We start from the raw sequence: 8,710 nt of genomic DNA, 5'->3' as shown, positions 1-8,710 counted from the left end.
GCGAGCCGGGTACACATATAGAAATCAATGCGGTTAGCAAGTATGAATCGGAGAATCATGTCCAGGTATCAGACAAATTTAGGGATCAAATAAATGAGTTGATTATGGCTAATGAGGATGTGTTCGCACAAACTGATAGGGATTTAGGTAGGACTGAGACTTTGAAAATGTCCATTGATACTGGGGATCACCCACCGATTCGATTCGGCTCCGTCCGTACAGGGTGCCATTGCACTATCGTCATGAGGTATATGAGTGTATTGATAAAATGCTTGACGAAATGTGATCAAAGAATCTGATTCACCATGGGCTTTTCCTTTGGTTGTTGGTAAGAAAAAAAAGATGGAACTTTGAGAATTTGTTGTGATTTTTGGAAATTGAAGAAAATTACCAGGAGTTGACCGTCGCCTTTAATAGATGATATTCTTCTGTTAGGAAATGCATTGTATATGTCTTCTCTTGAAGCCAGATCTGCGTATTGGGCAGTTGAATTAGATGAAGAGACTAAGCAGAAAGCATCTTTCACATGCCCGCAGGGTGTATTTTCTTTTAAAGTCATGCCGTTTGGGCTTTGTAATGATCCTTCTGTTTTTCAGAAGTTAAAGTCTTTTATGTTAAAGGGTGGTCAAAAGTTTGCAATCGCTTATCTTGATGATGTTCTAGTATTTTCTAGGTCAATTAAAGAACACATGCGTCATTTACAGTTGAAATTAAAGAAGTGTTCATTTTTGCAAAAAGAAATACTTATTTAGGATTTGTTATTACAGAGACCGGTATTAAACCCGATTTACAAAAGGTCACAGCAATCAGATATCTTCCATCTTCCAAAGCGGTAAAAGAGGTTCGAGCTGCTCTTGGACTTTTCAATTGGTATAGGCGTTTTATCAGTGGTTTTTCTGACATTGCTATTCTTCTTGTTGAACTAACCGACAAAAACGTAAAGTTTGTATAGTCTGAAGAACAACAAAAAGCTTTTGATTTATTAAAGTCCGAATTGTGTGCAGGTCCATTGTTAAATCACCCAGATTTGTCAAAAAGATTTTATACTCACAACTGACGCAAGTAAATATTGTGTAGGGGCAGTTTTATCTTAATTAGTCGAGATGCCTGATGGATAAATGCTTGAGAAACCCACATATTTTTTATCACACAAATTAAATGAATCCTAGGTTAGATACAGAGCTATTGAAATAGAAACTTTCAGTATATTTTATGCGTTACAGAAATTGGATCATTATTTGCATGGCGCAACATTTGTTATTCGAACAGACCATCAGCTGTTGTATTACATTTTTGACTCACCTATTCAAAACAAGCGCATTTAGCTATGGGCTACTTTTATTTCTAGTTACAATTGTTCAATTGAATATACTGCAGGCAAAAACAACTTAGTGGCGGATTTTCGTTCACGATTGCCCGCAGATAGCGCCGCTGTTGATAGTAATGCAAACTATCAGGAACTCGATATAAGTGATAATGCTTTTTCAAGACAATACTTTAAATTCTAATCATTTTGAGCCAAAACAGTTTGCCACATGTAATAAGCAAAATCTAGATTTAGTCATGATTAAAATCGTTCTGACGAGTTCGATACAATGGATTTCAAAGGTGAGCAAGAGAAAGATAACACCATTGTTAAATTGAGAGACGATCTGTTAATTGGCAAAGCAACGAAAAACATTCAGAATAAGTTTATTGTAGCTAAATATGGCCGTTTATATTTTTGTCTAATAGCGACACATCCCCGACAATGCGATTGTATGTCCCTTCACACATGCATGAAATAGTTTTGAAGGCGGTTCACGGTAACATGGGTCATCCAGGTTCGGACAGAATGTTTGATGCACTGAAAAGTAAATATGATTAGCTTTATATGTACAAACATTTGTTTAACTATATTTTTACTTGTGTATCTTATCAGACCAGAAATTTGAAGAAAATCAAACCACCAGTACAGCAGACTGGCATACCACCTAATCCATTTGCTTGTATTGGTCTAGACCTCAGTGGACCTTATCCGACTACTCTTACCGGAAACAGGTGCGTCATTGCTTTTATCTGTTATTGATTAATGCAGTGGTTACTCTGAAGCGTTTGCAGTAAAATCTAAGAATGCGGACAATGTCATTGAGCTGCTGGTTAAGCATATTAGCAACAGGTATGGTTGTTCTCTGCAAATAACTACAGATAATAGTCTTGAAAATTGTAATCGTATGATGGAAGAGACTCTTAAAGGAATGCAAATAGAACATGTTAAAGCAAGTTTTTACCATCTCAAAGTAATGCCAAAATAGAGCGTTTTCATAGAACATTACATGATATTCTATCTAAATTAATTGCAGACGATGTGCACTCTTGGGATTTACATCTAAACCATGCTTTAGCAGCCATTCGTTTTAATGTCAATGAGTCTTTATGGTAATCTCCATTTTTTTTGCTTTATTTAATAGTGATTGTGTTCTTCCTAAGATAATTTGTTAAAACCTTTTCGAAAATATGAGGGTGAAGAGTTTCATAAAATTATCCTACAGAATTTACGTCGTAATTTTCTACAAGGGGTTAAGGTTAATCAGAATCAGTTAGATAAGAGTCCTACTAAAGCTCATGCTGAACATTTTAGGAGTAGCACCGTTGGAATGGAAAATACCAAAAGTCACAGGTAGAAAATTACGCAAAACTAGGTATGTGGTACCTCCAGAGACGTCAGAATTGGACAGTCAAGGTGAGTCAGACTTAGTAAGTTCAGATACACCCAATGACGACGCGATATCTTCAGATGATAATATTCCCTTGGCTCAGTTGATTAAACCAAAAAGGCACAAACGGGTAATTACAGAAGAACCCACTTCATCGTTTGATGACGACACCCCGTGACTTTTTCCACTCCATTTGGTAAAAGGTATCAAAATTAAGCAGGAACCTCTTTCCGAAACTGATATAGATACTGACACGGAAATAAATACTACAACTTCCTCGGGTGAAAATTCTTCTCCTTTTTCTTCGTGACAATCTGATAAGTACATTTCAGAATCCTCTTCGTCGAAGGTCGGCTCAACGGGGTCAACCAGGTCATCAAGTAGTGGAGACGATATGTCAGTTGATACATTTACTCCATAACGTATACTTCCATCACATAAGAAACGTCTTAATTCTAAATCCTCCAAAGGAAATGAGAAGTTCAATATGGCTTTAGATGTCTTGCAAAAGATTGTTAAGCAGTGCGTTTACGTTGATTGTTATATTGATCTCGGGATACTGTGGTCAATTTGATGGTACACAGTTCAAGTTTTTATTTGATGGTCTATGTACAATTCCGTTGTTCACAAAATTTTAATTGTAGTCATATTATTCATTGTCAATGACTTCTACTCATTTTGAAATTGTAGTCAGTTGTTGAACTCGTTGGCACTTTGCTAAATTTTTAGAAGTTATCTGTTGTTATAACATTGGGTTAGTATATCTCTTATGTAGATGGCACCTTACTTTAAAGAACATGAAAATGAACCAGCCATGTTAACACTTCTGGTATATTTATGATCGCTCACTATTGCTTACAGAAGAGTCGTTTTTCCAAAGCCGGCGCAGGAATTATCAGTTCTTGGAACGCTATTTCAGACATTACCCTTGCAGGATAAATATAACATTTACATAATAAATATCGTAGGTTTCCCCTTTATTTGTGTGTTTAATTGCGCTTATGTTAATAAACTATTTATGTTTTAGTGCATACATTTGCTTTCACGGCTGTGACTTTCGTTATTGTGGTTTTGCACTAGTTTGTCAGTTGTAAGTTTTCGTATCTCATATGCATATTTAGTTGTTGTTTCATTTTAGTTATTTTGTTGTATAATTTGATTGGTCATTGGTCTTGTTTATTGTATCTTCAAAACAATACTAAAATTTAAGAGAAACATATTGTAAGTGTTAAATATTTCATGGTACTTAATTTTTACTTGCGGGGGTTATTTAAGGAAATTTAACTTCTGTTCAACTTAAATTTAAAATGGTAAAATTTAATTTATTTTTTTCTTTACCTTTGCTTGATTATCAAGGAGAATTGGAAATTTTTCACACAATTTACCTATTCCTATGATGTCCACACGTTGTGGCAAGCTATCCATATTTTTTTAGTATAAATTGGAAAGTAATGCTTTGGCAGTTAATAAGGGTAGAACGCAATGTGTTTTAATGACGAATTAAAACAGAGTTCCAATCTGTTAGTAAGGTTTTGCAGCATGCATTAAAAGTCCACTCTACCCAGTAAACTTAAGTAAGACGTGTATTATTACTCTTTTTACGAAAAACAAAAATATCTTAAATAAACGTTGTAAAACACTCATTTATCCTAACTCGATTCTCCCTATGGCACATCACATACGGGAAGGTCTCTGGGTAATAGCCACACAAAAAGATTTAGGCTCTCTGTAGTTTGTCGTCATCTTTCCCAATTATCTACCACAAGAATAAATCAAACCTATTGGATTAGTAAAGTTACAAACTTCTTGTTCTTCTAATAGTGATTTTTAACACATTTACTATATTACAAGGGCGAAGACCGTTTTCAGAGTTCATAACCATTACAAAGATTAATTGAAATTTGCAGTAAATCAGAATTAACAATATGGAAACCGTTTCATTTAGTTTTGCCTAATTTTACTATTGATGAGCTTCCCAACACATTGCAACATGCGGAAACCATACCGATGAGAATCTAATCAATCAGTTAAAAGATTTACGAACAATTGATACTAGTTTTCAAATTCCAAAGTGTGGGTATGCAGGTATCTCATTGTGAATTGCCATGTTAATTGAGGTTGGGATATTTTGCTATTGTCGACAAGCTAGTTTTTGCAGATACTCATGGTTGGCCAGAAAAAAAACAGAAACAAATCTGACGCACATAAAGCAGCTGAAAATGGGTATAAACTGGTGCCAACGGTGTCGACAGATGTTGTCTTGTAGCAACATAACCCTGCTTCAGAAGCCTATTTGTTAGAATTCTGTCGCGATACAAAAAGTTTGCGTAGTCTCTGCAAGCTCTGCCATAACGTATGAGTTTTGATATGAAAGGAAAGTTGACAATTTTGAATGAAAAGTCATCACGTTTGTCGTAAAGTTTGGTCAATAGTTTCCCTCTACCATCGATTTCTAAATGTAGGTCAAGATATGAGGTTGACTCTACAGTGTCTGTAGTATCCTTTATCTCAAGTTCTTTGGGGTAGATGTGATGTATCAAATCCCCAAAATTAATTTGTTTAAAGATAATACGTAGCGGAAACAGAGATTAAAGGAACTGTATAATCAAACATTTATATTATAATTATGGAGCAATGGAGAGCTGGAGCGCGGATGATTTGTTAATAAAATCATAAATATGTTATCATACTATTGAACTTACTTAATTAACTCTTGTTGTTCCAGTACGACGAACGGTCGGAGAGAGGAACTTCATTTAGGATCTTCATGCGGTGGCGGACAATGCATGTTTACAATTGTAGTGATTGGCGATCAATTGGATAGCGATGAACGATATCGGGTAGTGTACCAATATTGGTCGTTTCTGCAATTTATGAGGAATTCACTCATATTCTTAATCATCAAACTTTTTCTCATTTGATGTGTACCTAGTTTCTGGTAACAGATTTTGTTCGACATAAATTAACTGTACACAATTAGCGAGTACTACCACAACGCAAAAGTACGGTTAGCGGCCTTTCTGCGATAATTCTTTAAGGAAAGGAGGAAATGTGATAGGACAATGGTTAGACATTATTGAATAAAATTGTTAGTTTTGAGAAAGGGAGGAATGTGCTAGGACACTATATGACTTCAGAGCTATTATGATTGCTCATGTTAATTACTAATTAAATTATATTTACTTAAGGGTATGAAACCAACCAAAAAGGGAATCAAAAGAACATATTATTGAAAATCAATTGTCTATACAACAACAGGAATACCCAGTCAAATACACATGTTTACAAAAATATCTTGGTGAAAAAACAGTAATAAACAAGTCAAATGAAATGTATTTATACCCGAAGGCCAAATGAATGTCAAATACTTTTGAATTGAATGGGTCAATTAATCATACCACAATTCGTGTAAACTGGACATTCACATATATACTATGTTGTGATGTAATATTGTTTTACATAATAGGTTAGTGTATATATATATATATGAAAATGTTGTGTTTTCTAAGATCCTCACTGAGATCCTCGCATATAGTCTCGTAATAAAAGTCGCCATCGACTTTTTTCTTCCCTGGAATTATACTCCGTCCCAGATCGATACTACTACAACGTTATGTTTTGGAAAACTTATATTATATTCCGTAGAAATCACTTACACACGTACATGGTACCGTTCGCTACTTACGCCATCATGTATGAAAACAAACAATAACAGTAGTCAATGAATGAAACGTTTAAGTCCGGGCGTTGTACCTGTCAATGTGTAACCTTATAACACGAACAACTAGTGCCATATCTAACGTCATTCTACTTAATTCGCCCTTTCTTTCATTATAAATAATAATACAAAGCACTTTGTTTCACTACCGACCATTTCAACTGACACAGTATAAAGTGTACTGCCAAATATGGACAAATGTGGCGGGTCTAAGGTTACCGTAATAGGTCATGAAGATGTAAAAAATTACCGTAATTGTACTACTACAATCGAAATAAATCACGGAAATTCCAGTTTATCATTGTTTTACCATGGGTTGACCATCTGTGCAAATATTTTACGGCGAAATAATGCAGCATTAATGGTCAGCCCGTGATAAAACAATGACAAAATTGAGTCTCCAAGATTTATTTCTTAATAATTGCATTAAAAGGATAAAAGAATTGCTCAAAGTTGACTTACATTCAGATATGCTCTTAATTTTGTCCACAACTTCATATTAAGAAAATACATTTTTATTGCATACTTTACCATATGTGAGTGAAAATATTAAATTGTTTCTTGGGTGCAGATATAGTTTTCTGAAAGTAAATATGTCAGAGAGATAAACAAAGTAATAATTTATAGCTTTTATAAATGAGTCCCAGTTACTCATTTACTTTTATTGCTTTGTATATATCATTTTGGTTATTTTATGTTCTTTTTCTATTTGTCTGTTTTCTATGTCTGGTCTTTGTCCCTGGATTGCATTCTTTTCATTTCCGCTAGTATCTTGGTCTCATCAATTACTTTTTCAGCCGTCTTTGTTAAATGAACTCATGCCACAAAACATTATTTTCAATTTATTCATATATTTTGTAATGTTATGAACAATTTGTTATTACAACAAAGATGATATTTTTTGGCCGCTACAATGGTTCTTTTTGATGTGTGTAATGTGTTCATTGTTAATTTAGTTGTAGTGAAATTTTACGATATAGTTTTAATTAAAGAATTGTAAAAGGCGAGCGACGAATCTCGAAAGACTTTTAGTTGTCGAGTTCAATGTACCCATAAACTATACAGGAAAAGAGAATGTTTTAATTCAAATGAAACTAAGTAATCAGACTTGTCGTCACAGAATCCTACGAATTTGCGTTTATCGATATTTTTTTTTATGTATGCTTGCAAGAAAAGCCACACACAAACTTTTTCTTGTAATTCAAACTTAAACAAAATTGAAAAATATCGTGAATTGATGCAAAATATATCAATATAGTCATGAATAAAGTTTTATTCACAGATTTAGAATTGCAACTTTTAAAACTGAGAGTAAAAATACTGTTTTTACAATATTCGTCCCTTTCCCAGAGATTTCAAACATTGCATACAATGCGAACTGCCGGATATCACTAATTTGAGATACAAAACCATGTCGATACAAGTATATTCCAAACTGTTATCTCATTTAACATTTATTAGATGTGTAATGTTTTGTCTACTGTAATCCTCATTTTTATTAGTACCCATATCAGTTCAACAGCAAAACCCGGAAAACCGCCTCGTCAACAGTTTCGTGCTCACACATTATATTGCATGCTAGAGGATTGATTTAAATCAGGAATAATAATAATACAGAATAATATGAGGGTGGGCGAATAAAAAAAAGTATAAAAAGGATCGACAACTGAAAATAAAAACAGCAATTGTCCGCTTTGTCTGCAAACGAACGATTGTTAGCCAAGAAACACTGTCGTACTAATGCTCAAAGATAATTTATACTCTCTAACTCGGAAGCTTTTGAATCTTTACCATGAATCACCCTCACTTAGTCATAAACCCAAGATATAGATTGCACAACACATTTTAAATTAATTAGAGAAAAACTGCAGTTTGTATAGAATCAAGTGTATTTCCTAGAACATAAACAGAAATAAGTAAAAGTTATAAAATATGCAAGGAGGATTGTCTGGATTAATATCTAATGTGTATATAACTTTTTTTTTTAAAGTCGAAGACAATAATCTAATCTAACACGTAAAAATAGACGAAAAGCATAAAGCCTATAAAGCGAACATTTCAGTATCATGTTGGTGAGACATGCTTTGACAATCAATTGAGAAAAGGTTAAATCTTCTGTTTTAAAGCGTTGAGTACACATTAAAGATAAAATATATTTTTTTTGTATTTAAGTAAAGATGTCAGACATCTTGATCAGATAACTGCACTTGATGCAACAAAATATTTCTTAAAACGCGCCAATCATGCATAAAATTATTAGCAATATTCATTATTGATGCTGAAAACTTCGACAAAT

At 33.8% G+C, this 8,710-nt stretch overlaps 1 long non-coding RNA gene across 1 annotated transcript; it reads left to right on the top strand.

Moving 5' to 3' along the window:
- Positions 1-1,927: 1,927 nt before the first annotated feature.
- LOC148622938 (uncharacterized) lies at positions 1,928-6,754 on the top strand. The gene is made up of 3 exons (XR_015920894.1): positions 1,928-2,040; positions 2,621-2,722; positions 5,422-6,754. It is a non-coding gene; the product is annotated as an uncharacterized LOC148622938 (long non-coding RNA).
- Positions 6,755-8,710: the final 1,956 nt, after the last annotated feature.

The sequence above is a fragment of the Perna viridis genome, chromosome 3 (assembly GCF_037379345.1).
Source record: "Perna viridis isolate PV_CMFRI_1.1 ecotype Kerala chromosome 3, ASM3737934v1, whole genome shotgun sequence".
Lineage (NCBI taxonomy): Eukaryota > Metazoa > Mollusca > Bivalvia > Mytilida > Mytilidae > Perna > Perna viridis.
Note: the sequence above shows the minus strand (reverse complement) of the source record. Positions and strands in the feature narration are given on the sequence as shown.